A 17,324-nucleotide genomic window follows, 5' to 3' on the forward strand; every position below is an offset into this window, starting at 1 on the left:
CAGAGACGCAACATCTCATGGCGCTCGGCTGCGGCAGAGCCTCTTGCCGAAAAGGCAAACGTCCGGCTCCTTCTCCCACAAGGAAGGGCCCAGCCCTGAAAGCTCTTGCTGCTCTTCACGGTGCCTTGGCGCCCTATCTACAGGCACAACAGCAGTGGGGGTCTGTGCTTTCCCAGAGACGCAACATCTCATGGCGCTCGGCCGCGGCAGAGCCTCTTCCCGAGAAGGCAAACTTCCGGCTCCTTCTCCCACAAGGAAGGGGCCGAGCCCTGAAAGCTCTTCTGCTCTTCACCGTTCCTTGGCGCCCTATCTGCAGGCACAACAGCAGTGGGGGTCTGTGCTTTCCCAGAGACGCAACATCTCATGGCGCTCGGCCGCGGCAGAGCTTCTTGCCGAGAAGGCAAACGTCCGGCTCCTTCTCCCACAAGGAAGGGCCCAGCCCTGAAAGCTCTTGCTGCTCTTCACCTACCCATGGAACCCTATCTACAGGCACAACAGCAGTGGGGATCTGTGCTTTCCCAGAGACGCAACATCTCATGGCGCTCGGCCGCGGCAGAGCCTCTTGCCCAAAAGGCAAACGTCCGGCTCCTTCTCCCACAAGGAAGGGCCCAGCCCTCAAAGCTCTTGCTGCTCTTCACGGTGCCTTGGCGCCCTATCTACAGGCACAACAGCAATGGGGGTCTGTGCTTTCCCAGAGACGCAACATCTCATGGCTCTCGGCCGCGGCAGAGCCTCTTGCCGAAAAGGCAAACGTCCGGATCCTTCTCCCACAAGGAAGGGCCCAGCTCTGAAAGCTCTTGCTGCTCTTCACAGTGCCTGGCGCCCTATCCGCAGGGACAGCAGCAGTGGGGATCTGTGCTTTCCCAGAGATGCAACATCTCATGGCGCTCGGCCGCGGCAGAGCCTCTTGCCGAGAAGGCAAACGTCCGGCTCCTTCTCCCACAAGGAAGGGCCCAGCCCTGAAAGCTCTTGCTGCTCTTCACGGTGCCTTGGCGCCCTATCTAAAGGCACAACAGCAATGGGGGTCTGTGCTTTCCCAGAGACGCAACATCTCATGGCTCTCGGCCGCGGCAGAGCCTCTTGCCGAAAAGGCAAACGTCCGGCTCCCTTCTCCCACAAGGAAGGGCCCAGCCCTGAAAGCTCTTGCTGCTCTGCACGGTGCCTTGGCGCCCTATATACAGGCACAACAGCAGTGGGGGTCTGTGCTTTACCACAGACACAACGTCTCATGGCGCTCGGCCGCGGCAGAGACTCTTCCCGAGAAGGCAAACGTCCGGCTCATTCTCCCACAAGGAAGGGCCCAGCCCTGAAAGCTCTTGCTGCTCTTCACGGTGCCTTGGAGCCCTATCTACAGGCACAACAGCAGTGGGGGTCTGTGATTTCCCAGAGACGCACATCTCATGGCGCTCGGCCGCGGCAGAGCCTCTTGCCGAAAAGGCAAACGTCCGGCTCCTTCTCCCACAAGGAAGGGCCCAGCCCTCAAAGCTCTTGCTGCTCTTCACGGTGCCTTGGCGCCCTATCTGCAGGGACAACAGCAGTGGGGATCTGTGCTTCCCAGAGACGCAACATCTCATGGCGCTCGGCTGCGGCAGAGCCTCTTCCCGAGAAGGCAAACGTCCGGCTCCTTCTCCCACAAGGAAGGCCCAGCCCTGAAAGCTCTTGCTGCTCTTCACGGTGCCTTGGCGCCCTATCTACAGGCACAACAGCAGTGGGGGTCTGTGCTTTCCCAGAGACGCAACATCTCATGGCGCTCGGCCGCGGCAGAGACTCTTCCCGAGAAGGCAAACGTCCGGCTCCTTCTCCCACAAGGAAGGGCCCAGCCCTGAAAGCTCTTGCTGCTCTTCACCGTGCCTTGGCGCCTTATCTGCAGGGACAACAGCAGTGGGGGTCTGTGCTTTCCCAGAGACGCAACATCTCATGGCGCTCGGCCGCGGCAGAGCTTCTTGCCGAGAAGGCAAACGTCCGGCTCCTTCTCCCACAAGGAAGGGCCCAGCCCTGAAAGCTGTTGCTGCTCTTCACGGTGCCTTGGCGCCCTATCTACAGGCACAACAGCACTGGGGATCTGTGCTTTCCCAGAGACGCAACATCTCATGGCGCTCGGCCGCGGCAGAGCCTCTTGCCGAAAAGGCAAACGTCCGGCTCCTTCTCCCACAAGGAAGGGCCCAGCCCTGAAAGCTGTTGCTGCTCTTCACGGTGCCTTGGCGCCCTATCTACAGGCACAACAGCACTGGGGATCTGTGCTTTCCCAGAGACGCAACATCTCATGGCGCTCGGCCGCGGCAGAGCCTCTTGCCGTAAAGGCAAACGTCCGGCTCCTTCTTCCACAAGGAAGGGCCCAGCCCTGAAAGCTCTTGCTGCTCTTTACGGTGCTTGGAACCCTATCTACAGGCACAACAGCAGTGGGGATCTGTGCTTTCCAGAGACGCAACATCTCATGGCGCTCGGCCGCGGCAGAGCCTCTTTCTGAAAAGGCAAACGTCCAGCTCCTTCTCCCACAAGGAAGGGTTCAGCCCTGAAAACTCTTGCTGTTCTTCACGGTGCCTTGGCGCCCTATCTGCAGGGACAACAGCAGTGGGGATCTGTGCTTTCCCAGAGACGCAACATCTCATGGCGCTCGGCCGCGGCAGAGCCTCTTCCCGAGAAGGCAAACGTCCGGCTCCTTCTCCCACAAGGAAGGGCCCAGTCCTGAAAGCTCTTGCTGCTCTTCACGGTGCCTTGGCGCCCTATCTACAGGCACAACAGCAGTGGGGGTCTGTGCTTTCCCAGAGACGCAACATCTCATGGCGCTCGGCCGCGGCAGAGACTCTTCCCGAGAAGGCAAACGTCCGGCTCCTTCTCCCACAAGGAAGGGCCCAGCCCTGAAAGCTCTTGCTGCTCTTCACGGTGCCTTGGCCCCTATCTACAGGCACAACAGCAGTGGGGGTCTGTGCTTTCCCAGAGACGCAACATCTCATGGCGCTCGGCCGCGGCAGAGCCTCTTGCCCAAAAGGCAAACGTCCGGCTCCTTCTCCCACAAGGAAGGGCCCAGCCCTGAAAGCTCTTGCTGCTCTTCACCTACCCTTGGAACCCTATCTACAGGCACAACAGAAGTGGGGATCTGTGCTTTCCCAGAGACGCAACATCTCATGGCGCTCGGCCGCGGCAGAGCCTCTTGCCGAAAAGGCAAACGTCCGGCTCCTTCTCCCACAAGGAAGGGCCCAGCCCTGAAAGCTCTTGCTGCTCTTCACGGTGCCTTGCTGCCCTATCTGCAGGGACAACAGCAGTGGGGATCTGTGCTTCCCAGAGACGCAACATCTCATGGCGCTCGGCTGCGGCAGAGCCTCTTGCCGAAAAGGCAAACGTCCGGCTCCTTCTCCCACAAGGAAGGGCCCAGTCCTGAAAGCTCTTGCTGCTCTTCACGGTGCCCTGGCGCCCTATCTACAGGCACAACAGCAGTGGGGGTCTGTGCTTTCCCAGAGACGCAACATCTCATGGCGCTCGGCCGCGGCAGAGCCTCTTCCCGAGAAGGCAAACTTCCGGCTCCTTCTCCCACAAGGAAGGGCCCAGCCCTGAAAGCTCTTCTGCTCTTCACCGTGCCTTGGCGCCCTATCTGCAGGGACAACAGCAGTGGGGGTCTGTGCTTTCCCAGAGACGCAACATCTCATGGCGCTCGGCCGCGGCAGAGCTTCTTGCCGAGAAGGCAAACGTCCGGCTCCTTCTCCCACAAGGAAGGGCCCAGCCCTGAAAGCTCTTGCTGCTCTTCACCTACCCTTGGAACCCTATCTACAGGCACAACAGCAGTGGGGATCTGTGCTTTCCCAGAGACGCAACATCTCATGGCGCTCGGCCGCGGCAGAGCCTCTTGCCCAAAAGGCAAACGTCCGGCTCCTTCTCCCACAAGGAAGGGCCCAGCCCTGAAAGCTGTTGCTGCTCTTCACGGTGCCTTGGCGCCCTATCTACAGGCACAACAGCACTGGGGATCTGTGCTTTCCCAGAGACGCAACATCTCATGGCGCTCGGCCGCGGCAGAGCCTCTTGCCGAAAAGGCAAACGTCCGGCTCCTTCTCCCACAAGGAAGGGCCCAGCCCTGAAAGCTGTTGCTGCTCTTCACGGTGCCTTGGCGCCCTATCTACAGGCACAACAGCACTGGGGATCTGTGCTTTCCCAGAGACGCAACATCTCATGGCTCTCGGCCGCGGTAGAGCCTCTTGCCGAAAAGGCAAACGTCCGGCTCCTTCTCCCACAAGGAAGGGCCCAGCCCTGAAAGCTGTTGCTGCTCTTTACGGTGCCTTGGAACCCTATCTACAGGCACAACAGCAGTGGGGATCTGTGCTTTCCCAGAGACGCAACATCTCATGGCGCTCGGCCGCGGCAGAGCCTCTTGCCGAAAAGGCAAACGTCCGGCTCCTTCTCCCACAAGGAAGGGCCCAGCCCTCAAAGCTCTTGCTGCTCTTCACGGTGCCTTGGCGCCCTATCTACAGGCACAACAGCAGTGGGGCTCTGTGCTTTCCCAGAGACGCAACATCTCATGGCGCTCGGCCGCGGCAGAGCCTCTTGCCCAAAAGGCAAACGTCCGGCTCCTTCTCCCACAAGGAAGGGCCCAGCCCTGAAAGCTCTTGCTGCTCTATACGGTGCCTTGGCGCCCTATCTGCAGGGACAACAGCAGTGGGGCTCTGTGCTTTCCCAGAGACGCAACATCTCATGGCGCTCGGCCGCGGCAGAGCCTCTTGCCGAAAAGGCAAACGTCCGGCTCCTTCTCCCACAAGGAAGGGCCCAGCCCTGAAAGCTCTTGCTGCTCTTCACCGTGCCTTGGTGTCCTATCTACAGGCACCACAGCAGTGGGGCTCTGTGCTTTCCCAGAGACGCAACATCTCATGGCGCTCGGCCGCGGCAGAGACTCTTCCCGAGAAGGCAAACGTCCGGCTCCTTCTCCCACAAGGAAGGGCCCAGCCCTGAAAGCTCTTGCTGCTCTTCACGGTGACTTGTTGCCCTATCTACAGGCACCACAGCAGTGGGGCTCTGTGCTTTCCCAGAGACGCAACATCTCATGGCTCTCGGCCGCGGCAGAGCCTCTTGCCGAAAAGGCAAACCTCCGGATCCTTCTCCCACAAGGAAGGGCCCAGCCCTGAAAGCTCTTGCTGTTCTTCACCTACCCTTGGCGCCCTATCTAAAGGCACAACAGCAATGGGGGTCTGTGCTTTCCCAGAGACGCAACATCTCATGGCTCTCGGCCGCGGCAGAGCCTCTTGCCGAAAAGGCAAACCTCCGGATCCTTCTCCCGCAAGGAAGGGCCCAGCCCTGAAAGCTCTTGCTGCTCTGCACGGTGCCTTGGCGCCCTATATACAGGCACAACAGCAGTGGGGGTCTGTGCTTTCCCACAGACACAACGTCTCATGGCGCTCGGCCGCGGCAGAGACTCTTCCCGAGAAGGCAAACGTCCGGCTCATTCTCCCACAAGGAAGGGCCCAGCCCTGAAAGCTCTTGCTGCTCTTCACGGTGCCTTGGAGCCCTATCTACAGGCACAACAGCAGTGGGGGTCTGTGCTTTCCCAGAGACGCAACATCTCATGGCGCTCGGCCGCGGCAGAGCCTCTTGCCCAAAAGGCAAACGTCCGGCTCCTTCTCCCACAAGGAAGGGTTCAGCCCTGAAAGCTCTTGCTGCTCTTCACGGTGCCTTGGTGCCCTATCTGCAGGGACAACAGCAGTGGGGATCTGTGCTTCCCAGAGACGCAACATCTCATGGCGCTCGGCTGCGGCAGAGCCTCTTCCCGAGAAGGCAAACGTCCGGCTCCTTCTCCCACAAGGAAGGGCCCAGTCCTGAAAGCTCTTGCTGCTCTTCACGGTGCCTTGGCGCCCTATCTACAGGCACAACAGCAGTGGGGGTCTGTGCTTTCCCAGAGACGCAACATCTCATGGCGCTCGGCCGCGGCAGAGACTCTTCCCGAGAAGGCAAACGTCCGGCTCCTTCTCCCACAAGGAAGGGCCCAGCCCTGAAAGCTCTTGCTGCTCTTCACTGTGCCTTGGCGCCTTATCTGCAGGGACAACAGCAGTGGGGGTCTGTGCTTTCCCAGAGACGCAACATCTCATGGCGCTCGGCCGCGGCAGAGCTTCTTGCCGAGAAGGCAAACGTCCGGCTCCTTCTCCCACAAGGAAGGGCCCAGCCCTGAAAGCTGTTGCTGCTCTTCACGGTGCCTTGGCGCCCTATCTACAGGCACAACAGCACTGGGGATCTGTGCTTTCCCAGAGACGCAACATCTCATGGCGCTCGGCCGCGGCAGAGCCTCTTGCCGAAAAGGCAAACGTCCGGCTCCTTCTCCCACAAGGAAGGGCCCAGCCCTGAAAGCTGTTGCTGCTCTTCACGGTGCCTTGGCGCCCTATCTACAGGCACAACAGCACTGGGGATCTGTGCTTTCCCAGAGACGCAACATCTCATGGCGCTCGGCCGCGGCAGAGCCTCTTGCCGAAAAGGCAAACGTCCGGCTCCTTCTTCCACAAGGAAGGGCCCAGCCCTGAAAGCTGTTGCTGCTCTTTACGGTGCCTTGGAACCCTATCTACAGGCACAACAGCAGTGGGGATCTGTGCTTTCCCAGAGACGCAACATCTCATGGCGCTCGGCCGCGGCAGAGCCTCTTTCTGAAAAGGCAAACGTCCAGCTCCTTCTCCCACAAGGAAGGGTTCAGCCCTGAAAACTCTTGCTGTTCTTCACGGTGCCTTGGCGCCCTATCTGCAGGGACAACAGCAGTGGGGATCTGTGCTTTCCCAGAGACGCAACATCTCATGGCGCTCGGCCGCGGCAGAGCCTCTTCCCGAGAAGGCAAACGTCCGGCTCCTTCTCCCACAAGGAAGGGCCCAGCCCTGAAAGCTCTTGCTGCTCTTCACGGTGCCTTGGCGCCCTATCTACAGGCACAACAGCAGTGGGGGTCTGTGCTTTCCCAGAGACGCAACATCTCATGGCGCTCGGCCGCGGCAGAGACTCTTCCCGAGAAGGCAAACGTCCGGCTCCTTCTCCCACAAGGAAGGGCCCAGCCCTGAAAGCTCTTGCTGCTCTTCACCGTGCCTTGGCGCCCTATCTACAGGCACAACATCAGTGGGGGTCTGTGCTTTCCAGAGACGCAACATCTCATGGCGCTCGGCCGCGGCACAGCCTCTTCCCGAGAAGGCAAACGTCCGCCTCCTTCTTCCACAAGGAAGGGCCCAGCCCTGAAAGCTGTTGCTGCTCTTCACCGTGCCTTGGCGCCCTATCTGCAGGGACAACAGCACTGGGGATCTTGCTGTCCCAGAGACGCAACATCTCATGGCGCTCGGCCGCGGCAGAGCCTCTTGCCGAAAAAGCAAACGTCCGGCTCCTTCTCCCACAAGGAAGGGCCCAGCCCTGAAAGCTCTTGTTGCTCTTCACGGTGCCTTGGCGCCCTATCTGCAGGGACAACAGCAGTAGGGGTCTGTGCTTTCCCAGAGACGCAACATCTCATGGCGCTCGGCCGCGGCAGAGCTTCTTGCCGAGAAGGCAAACGTCCGGCTCCTTCTCCCACAAGGAAGGGCCCAGCCCTGAAAGCTCTTGCTGCTCTTCATGGTGCCTTGCTGCCCTGTCTACAGGCACAACCGCAGTGGGGGTCTGTGCTTTCCCAGAGACGCAACATCTCATGGCGCTCGGCCGCGGCAGAGCCTCTTGCCGAAAAGGCAAACGTCCGGCTCCTTCTCCCACAAGGAAGGGCCCAGCCCTGAAAGCTGTTGCTGCTCTTTACGGTGCCTTGGAACCCTATCTACAGGCACAACAGCAGTGGGGCTCTGTGCTTTCCCAGAGACGCAACATCTCATGGCGCTCGGCCGCGGCAGAGCCTCTTGCCGAAAAGGCAAAAGTCCGGCTCCTTCTCCCACAAGGAAGGGCCCAGCCCTGAAAGCTCTTGCTGCTCTTCACGGTGCCTTGGTGCCCTATCTGCAGGGACAACAGCAGTGGGGATCTGTGCGTCCCAGAGACGCAACATCTCATGGCGCTCGGCTGCGGCAGAGCCTCTTGCCGAAAAGGCAAACGTCCGGCTCCTTCTCCCACAAGGAAGGGCCCTGTCCTGAAAGCTCTTGCTGCTCTTCACGGTGCCTTGGCGCCCTATCTACAGGCACAACAGCAGTGGGGGTCTGTGCTTTCCCAGAGACGCAACATCTCATGGCGCTCGGCCGCGGCAGAGACTCTTCCCGAGAAGGCAAACTTCCGGCTCCTTCTCCCACAAGGAAGGGCCCAGCCCTGAAAGCTCTTTTGCTCTTCACCGTGCCTTGGCGCCCTATCTGCAGGGACAACAGCAGTGGGGGTCTGTGCTTTCCCAGAGACGCAACATCTCATGGCGCTCGGCCGCGGCAGAGCTTCTTGCCGAGAAGGCAAACGTCCGGCTCCTTCTCCCACAAGGAAGGGCCCAGCCCTGAAAGCTGTTGCTGCTCTTCACGGTGCCTTGGCGCCCTATCTACAGGCACAACAGCACTGGGGATCTGTGCTTTCCCAGAGACGCAACATCTCATGGCGCTCGGCCGCGGCAGAGCCTCTTGCCGAAAAGGCAAACGTCCGGCTCCTTCTCCCACAAGGAAGGGCCCAGCCCTGAAAGCTCTTGCTGCTCTTCACGGTGCCTTGGCGCCCTATCTACAGGCACAACAGCACTGGGGATCTGTGCTTTCCCAGAGACGCAACATCTCATGGCTCTCGGCCGCGGTAGAGCCTCTTGCCGAAAAGGCAAACGTCCAGCTCCTTCTCCCACAAGGAAGGGCCCATCCCTGAAAGCTGTTGCTGCTCTTTACGGTGCCTTGGAACCCTATCTACAGGCACAACAGCAGTGGGGATCTGTGCTTTCCCAGAGACGCAACATCTCATGGCGCTCGGCCGTGGCAGAGCCTCTTGCCGAAAAGGCAAACGTCCGGCTCCTTCTCCCACAAGGAAGGGCCCAGCCCTCAAAGCTCTTGCTGCTCTTCATGGTGCCTTGGCGCCCTATCTACAGGCACAACAGCAGTGGGGCTCTGTGCTTTCCCAGAGACGCAACATCTCATGGCGCTCGGCCGCGGCAGAGCCTCTTGCCCAAAAGGCAAACGTCCGGCTCCTTCTCCCACAAGGAAGGGCCCAGCCCTGAAAGCTCTTGCTGCTCTATACGGTGCCTTGGCGCCCTATCTGCAGGGACAACAGCAGTGGGTCTCTGTGCTTTCCCAGAGACGCAACATCTCATGGCGCTCGGCCGCGGCAGAGCCTCTTGCCGAAAAGGCAAACGTCCGGCTCCTTCTCCCACAAGGAAGGGCCCAGCCCTGAAAGCTCTTGCTGCTCTTCACCGTGCCTTGGTGTCCTATCTACAGGCACCACAGCAGTGGGGCTCTGTGCTTTCCAAGAGACGCAACATCTCATGGCGCTCGGCCGCGGCAGAGCCTCTTGCCGAAAAGGCAAACGTCCGGCTCCTTCTCCCACAAGGAAGGGCCCAGCCCTGAAAGCTCTTGCTGCTCTTCACGGTGCCTTGGTGCCCTATCTACAGGCACCAGAGAAGTGGGGCTCTGTGCTTTCCCAGAGACGCAACATCTCATGGCGCTCGGCCGCGGCAGAGCCTCTTGCCGAAAAGGCAAACGTCCGGCTCCTTCTCCCACAAGGAAGGGCCCAGGCCTGAAAGCTCTTGCTGCTCTTCACGGTGCCTTGGCGCCCTATCTACAGGCACAACAGCAGTGGGGCTCTGTGCTTTCCCAGAGACGCAACATCTCATGGCGCTCGGCCGCGGCAGAGCCTCTTTCTGAAAAGGCAAACGTCCGGCTCCTTCTCCCACAAGGAAGGGCCCAGCCCTGAAAGCTCTTGCTGCTCTTCACGGTGCCTTGGCACCCTATCTACAGGCACAACAGCAGTGGGGCTCTGTGCTCTCCCAGAGACGCAATATCTCATGGCGCTCGGCCGCGGCAGAGCGTCTTGCCGAAAAGGCAAACGTCCGGCTCCTTCTCCCACAAGGAAGGGCCCAGCCCTGAAAGCTCTTGCTGCTCTTCACGGTGCCTTGGCGCCCTATCTACAGGCACAACAGCAGTAGGGCTCTGTGATTTCCCAGAGACGCAACATCTCATGGCGCTCGGCCGCGGCAGAGCCTCTTGCCGAAAAGGCAAACGTCCGGCTCCTTCTCCCACAAGGAAGGGCCCAGCCCTGAAAGCTCTTGCTGCTCTTCACCGTGCCTTGGTGCCCTATCTACAGGCACCACAGCAGTGGGTCTCTGTGCTTTCCCAGAGACGCAACATCTCATGGCGCTCGGCCGCGGCAGAGCTCCTTACGAAAAGGCAAACGTCCGGCTCTTCTCCCACAAGGAACGGCCCAGCCCTGAATGCTCTTGCTGTTCTTCACCTACCCTTGGCGCCCTATCTAAAGGCACAACAGCAATGGGGGTCTGTGCTTTCCCAGAGACGCAACATCTCATGGCGCTCGGCCGCGGCAGAGCCTCTTGCCCAAAAGGCAAACGTCCGGCTCCTTCTCCCACAAGGAAGGGCCCAGCCCTGAAAGCTGTTGCTGCTCTTCACGGTGCCTTGGCGCCCTATCTACAGGCACAACAGCACTGGGGATCTGTGCTTTCCCAGAGACGCAACATCTCATGGCGCTCGGCCGCGGCAGAGCCTCTTGCCCAAAAGGCAAACGTCCGGCTCCTTCTCCCACAAGGAAGGGCCCAGCCCTGAAAGCTGTTGCTGCTCTTCACGGTGCCTTGGCGCCCTATCTACAGGCACAACAGCACTGGGGATCTGTGCTTTCCCAGAGACGCAACATCTCATGGCGCTCGGCCGCGGCAGAGCCTCTTGCCCAAAAGGCAAACGTCCGGCTCCTTCTCCCACAAGGAAGGGCCCAGCCCTGAAAGCTGTTGCTGCTCTTCACGGTGCCTTGGCGCCCTATCTACAGGCACAACAGCACTGGGGATCTGTGCTTTCCCAGAGACGCAACATCTCATGGCGCTCGGCCGCGGCAGAGCCTCTTGCCGAAAAGGCAAACGTCCGGCTCCTTCTCCCACAAAGAAAGGGCCCAGCCCTGAAAGCTGTTGCTGCTCTTCACGGTGCCTTGGCGCCCTATCTACAGGCACAACAGCACTGGGGATCTGTGCTTTCCCAGAGACACAACATCTCATGGCTCTCGGCCGCGGTAGAGCCTCTTGCCGAAAAGGCAAACCTCCGGATCCTTCTCCCACAAGGAAGGGCCCAGCCCTGAAAGCTCTTGCTGTTCTTCACCTACCCTTGGCGCCCTATCTAAAGGCACAACAGCAATGGGGGTCTGTGCTTTCCCAGAGACGCAACATCTCATGGCTCTCGGCCGCGGCAGAGCCTCTTGCCGAAAAGGCAAACGTCCGGCTCCTTCTCCCACAAGGAAGGGCCCAGCCCTGAAAGCTCTTGCTGCTCTGCACGGTGCCTTGGCGCCCTATCTACAGGCACAACAGCAGTGGGGGTCTGTGCTTTCCCACAGACACAACGTCTCATGGCGCTCGGCCGCGGCAGAGACTCTTCCCGAGAAGGCAAACGTCCGGCTCATTCTCCCACAAGGAAGGGCCCAGCCCTGAAAGCTCTTGCTGCTCTTCACGGTGCCTTGGAGCCCTATCTACAGGCACAACAGCAGTGGGGGTCTGTGCTTTCCCAGAGACGCAACATCTCATGGCGCTCGGCCGCGGCAGAGCCTCTTGCCCAAAAGGCAAACGTCCGGCTCCTTCTCCCACAAGGAAGGGTTCAGCCCTGAAAGCTCTTGCTGCTCTTCACGGTGCCTTGGTGCCCTATCTGCAGGGACAACAGCAGTGGGGATCTGTGCTTCCCAGAGACGCAACATCTCATGGCGCTCGGCTGCGGCAGAGCCTCTTCCCGAGAAGGCAAACGTCCGGCTCCTTCTCCCACAAGGAAGGGCCCAGCCCTGAAAGCTCTTGCTGCTCTTCACGGTGCCTTGGCGCCCTATCTACAGGCACAACAGCAGTGGGGGTCTGTGCTTTCCCAGAGACGCAACATCTCATGGCGCTCGGCCGCGGCAGAGACTCTTCCCGAGAAGGCAAACGTCCGGCTCCTTCTCCCACAAGGAAGGGCCCAGCCCTGAAAGCTCTTGCTGCTCTTCACCGTGCCTTGGCGCCTTATCTGCAGGGACAACAGCAGTGGGGGTCTGTGCTTTCCCAGAGACGCAACATCTCATGGCGCTCGGCCGCGGCAGAGCTTCTTGCCGAGAAGGCAAACGTCCGGCTCCTTCTCCCACAAGGAAGGGCCCAGCCCTGAAAGCTGTTGCTGCTCTTCACGGTGCCTTGGCGCCCTATCTACAGGCACAACAGCAGTGGGGATCTGTGCTTTCCCAGAGACGCAACATCTCATGGCGCTCGGCCGCGGCAGAGCCTCTTGCCCAAAAGGCAAACGTCCGGCTCCTTCTCCCACAAGGAAGGGCCCAGCCCTGAAAGCTGTTGCTGCTCTTCACGGTGCCTTGGCGCCCTATCTACAGGCACAACAGCACTGGGGATCTGTGCTTTCCCAGAGACGCAACATCTCATGGCGCTCGGCCGCGGCAGAGCCTCTTGCCGAAAAGGCAAACGTCCGGCTCCTTCTTCCACAAGGAAGGGCCCAGCCCTGAAAGCTGTTGCTGCTCTTTACGGTGCCTTGGAACCCTATCTACAGGCACAACAGCAGTGGGGATCTGTGCTTTCCCAGAGACGCAACATCTCATGGCGCTCGGCCGCGGCAGAGCCTCTTTCTGAAAAGGCAAACGTCCAGCTCCTTCTCCCACAAGGAAGGGTTCAGCCCTGAAAACTCTTGCTGTTCTTCACGGTGCCTTGGCGCCCTATCTACAGGCACAACAGCAGTAGGGCTCTGTGATTTCCCAGAGACGCAACATCTCATGGCGCTCGGCCGCGGCAGAGCCTCTTGCCGAAAAGGCAAACGTCCGGCTCCTTCTCCCACAAGGAAGGGCCCAGCCCTGAAAGCTCTTGCTGCTCTTCACGGTGCCTTGGTGCCCTATCTGAAGGGACAACAGCAGTGGGGATCTGTGCTTTCCCAGAGACGCAACATCTCATGGCGCTCGGCCGCGGCAGAGCTCCTTACGAAAAGGCAAACGTCCGGCTCTTCTCCCACAAGGAAGGGCCCAGCCCTGAATGCTCTTGCTGTTCTTCACCTACCCTTGGCGCCCTATCTAAAGGCACAACAGCAATGGGGGTCTGTGCTTTCCCAGAGACGCAACATCTCATGGCTCTCGGCCGCGGCAGAGCCTCTTGCCGAAAAGGCAAACGTCCAGATCCTTCTCCCACAAGGAAGGGCCCAGCCCTGAAAGCTGTTGCTGCTCTGCACCGTGCCTTGGCGCCCTATATACAGGCACAACAGCAGTGGGGATCTGTGCTTTCCCAGAGACGCAACATCTCATGGCGCTCGGCCGCGGCAGAGCCTCTTGCCCAAAAGGCAAACGTCCGGCTCCTTCTCCCACAAGGAAGGGCCCAGCCCTGAAAGCTCTTGCTGCTCTTCACGGTGCCTTGGCGCCCTATCTACAGGCACCACAGCAGTGGGGATCTGTGCTTTCCCAGAGACGCAACATCTCATGGCGCTCGGCCGCGGCAGAGCCTCTTGCCGAAAAGGCAAACGTCCGGCTCCTTCTCCCACAAGGAAGGGCCCAGCCCTGAAAGCTGTTGCTGCTCTTCACGGTGCCTTGGCGCCCTATCTACAGGCACAACAGCACTGGGGATCTGTGCTTTCCCAGAGACGCAACATCTCATGGCTCTCGGCCGCGGTAGAGCCTCTTGCCGAAAAGGCAAACGTCCGGCTCCTTCTCCCACAAGGAAGGGCCCAGCCCTGAAAGCTCTTGCTGCTCTTCACCTACCCTTGGAACCCTATCTACAGGCACAACAGCAGTGGGGATCTGTGCTTTCCCAGAGACGCAACATCTCATGGCGCTCGGCCGCGGCAGAGCCTCTTGCCGAAAAGGCAAACGTCCGGCTCCTTCTCCCACAAGGAAGGGCCCAGCCCTCAAAGCTCTTGCTGCTCTTCACGGTGCCTTGGCGCCCTATCTACAGGCACAACAGCAGTGGGGCTCTGTGCTTTCCCAGAGACGCAACATCTCATGGCGCTCGGCCGCGGCAGAGCCTCTTCCCGAAAAGGCAAACGTCCGGCTCCTTCTCCCACAAGGAAGGGCCCAGCCCTCAAAGCTCTTGCTGCTCTATACGGTGCCTTGGCGCCCTATCTGCAGGGACAACAGCAGTGGGGCTCTGTGCTTTCCCAGAGACGCAACATCTCATGGCGCTCGGCCGCGGCAGAGCCTCTTGCCGAAAAGGCAAACGTCCGGACCTTCTCCCACAAGGAAGGGCCCAGCCCTGAAAGCTCTTGTTGCTCTTCACCGTGCCTTGGTGTCCTATCTACAGGCACCACAGCAGTGGGGCTCTGTGCTTTCCCAGAGACGCAACATCTCATGGCGCTCGGCCGCGGCAGAGACTCTTCCCGAGAAGGCAAACGTCCGGCTCCTTCTCCCACAAGGAAGGGCCCAGGCCTCAAAGCTCTTGCTGCTCTTCACGGTGACTTGTTGCCCTATCTACAGGCACCACAGCAGTGGGGCTCTGTGCTTTCCCAGAGACGCAACATCTCATGGCTCTCGGCCGCGGCAGAGCCTCTTGCCGAAAAGGCAAACCTCCGGATCCTTCTCCCACAAGGAAGGGCCCAGCCCTGAAAGCTCTTGCTGTTCTTCACCTACCCTTGGCGCCCTATCTAAAGGCACAACAGCAATGGGGGTCTGTGCTTTCCCAGAGACGCAACATCTCATGGCTCTCGGCCGCGGCAGAGCCTCTTGCCGAAAAGGCAAACCTCCGGATCCTTCTCCCACAAGGAAGGGCCCAGCCCTGAAAGCTCTTGCTGCTCTGCACGGTGCCTTGGCGCCCTATATACAGGCACAACAGCAGTGGGGGTCTGTGCTTTCCCACAGACACAACGTCTCATGGCGCTCGGCCGCGGCAGAGACTCTTCCCGGAAGGCAAACGTCCGGCTCATTCTCCCACAAGGAAGGGCCCAGCCCTGAAAGCTCTTGCTGCTCTTCACGGTGCCTTGGAGCCCTATCTACAGGCACAACAGCAGTGGGGGTCTGTGCTTTCCCAGAGACGCAACATCTCATGGCGCTCGGCCGCGGCAGAGCCTCTTGCCCAAAAGGCAAACGTCCGGCTCCTTCTCCCACAAGGAAGGGTTCAGCCCTGAAAGCTCTTGCTGCTCTTCACGGTGCCTTGGTGCCCTATCTGCAGGGACAACAGCAGTGGGGATCTGTGCTTCCCAGAGACGCAACATCTCATGGCGCTCGGCTGCGGCAGAGCCTCTTCCCGAGAAGGCAAACGTCCGGCTCCTTCTCCCACAAGGAAGGGCCCAGCCCTGAAAGCTCTTGCTGCTCTTCACGGTGCCTTGGCGCCCTATCTACAGGCACAACAGCAGTGGGGGTCTGTGCTTTCCCAGAGACGCAACATCTCATGGCGCTCGGCCGCGGCAGAGACTCTTCCCGAGAAGGCAAACGTCCGGCTCCTTCTCCCACAAGGAAGGGCCCAGCCCTGAAAGCTCTTGCTGCTCTTCACCGTGCCTTGGCGCCTTATCTGCAGGGACAACAGCAGTGGGGGTCTGTGCTTTCCCAGAGACGCAACATCTCATGGCGCTCGGCCGCGGCAGAGCTTCTTGCCGAGAAGGCAAACGTCCGGCTCCTTCTCCCACAAGGAAGGGCCCAGCCCTGAAAGCTCTTGCTGCTCTTCACGGTGCCTTGGCGCCCTATCTACAGGCACAACAGCACTGGGGATCTGTGCTTTCCCAGAGACGCAACATCTCATGGCGCTCGGCCGCGGCAGAGCCTCTTGCCCAAAAGGCAAACGTCCGGCTCCTTCTTCCACAAGGAAGGGCCCAGCCCTGAAAGCTGTTGCTGCTCTTTACGGTGCCTTGGAACCCTATCTACAGGCACAACAGCAGTGGGGATCTGTGCTTTCCCAGAGACGCAACATCTCATGGCGCTCGGCCGCGGCAGAGCGTCTTTCTGAAAAGGCAAACGTCCAGCTCCTTCTCCCACAAGGAAGGGTTCAGCCCTGAAAACTCTTGCTGTTCTTCACGGTGCCTTGGCGCCCTATCTGCAGGGACAACAGCAGTGGGGATCTGTGCTTTCCCAGAGACGCAACATCTCATGGCGCTCGGCCGCGGCAGAGCCTCTTCCCGAGAAGGCAAACGTCCGGCTCCTTCTCCCACAAGGAAGGGCCCAGTCCTGAAAGCTCTTGCTGCTCTTCACGGTGCCTTGGCGCCCTATCTACAGGCACAACAGCAGTGGGGGTCTGTGCTTTCCCAGAGACGCAACATCTCATGGCGCTCGGCCGCGGCAGAGACTCTTCCCGAGAAGGCAAACGTCCGGCTCCTTCTCCCACAAGGAAGGGCCCAGCCCTGAAAGCTCTTGCTGCTCTTCACCGTGCCTTGGCGCCCTATCTACAGGCACAACATCAGTGGGGGTCTGTGCTTTCCAGAGACGCAACATCTCATGGCGCTCGGCCGCGGCAGAGCCTCTTCCCGAGAAGGCAAACGTCCGCCTCCTTCTTCCACAAGGAAGGGCCCAGCCCTGAAAGCTCTTGCTGCTCTTCACCGTGCCTTGGCGCCCTATCTGCAGGGACAACAGCACTGGGGATCTTGCTGTCCCAGAGACGCAACATCTCATGGCGCTCGGCCGCGGCAGAGCCTCTTGCCGAAAAAGCAAACGTCCGGCTCCTTCTCCCACAAGGAAGGGCCCAGACCTGAAAGCTCTTGTTGCTCTTCACGGTGCCTTGGCGCCCTATCTGCAGGGACAACAGCAGTAGGGGTCTGTGCTTTCCCAGAGACGCAACATCTCATGGCGCTCGGCCGCGGCAGAGCTTCTTGCCGAGAAGGCAAACGTCCGGCTCCTTCTCCCACAAGGAAGGGCCCAGCCCTGAAAGCTCTTGCTGCTCTTCATGGTGCCTTGGTGCCCTATCTACAGGCACAACCGCAGTGGGGGTCTGTGCTTTCCCAGAGACGCAACATCTCATGGCGCTCGGCCGCGGCAGAGCCTCTTGCCGAAAAGGCAAATGTCCGGCTCCTTCTCCCACAAGGAAGGGCCCAGCCCTGAAAGCTCTTGCTGCTCTTCACCTACCCTTGGAACCCTATCTACAGGCACAACAGCAGTGGGGATCTGTGCTTTCCCAGAGACGCAACATCTCATGGCGCTCGGCCGCGGCAGAGCCTCTTGCCGAAAAGGCAAACGTCCGGCTCCTTCTCCCACAAGGAAGGGCCCAGCCCTGAAAGCTCTTGCTCCTCTTCACGGTGCCTTGGTGCCCTATCTGCAGGGACAACAGCAATGGGGATCTGTGCTTCCCAGAGACGCAACATCTCATGGCGCTCGGCTGCGGCAGAGCCTCTTGC

Source organism: Harpia harpyja, chromosome 11, assembly GCF_026419915.1.
Source record: "Harpia harpyja isolate bHarHar1 chromosome 11, bHarHar1 primary haplotype, whole genome shotgun sequence".
Lineage (NCBI taxonomy): Eukaryota > Metazoa > Chordata > Aves > Accipitriformes > Accipitridae > Harpia > Harpia harpyja.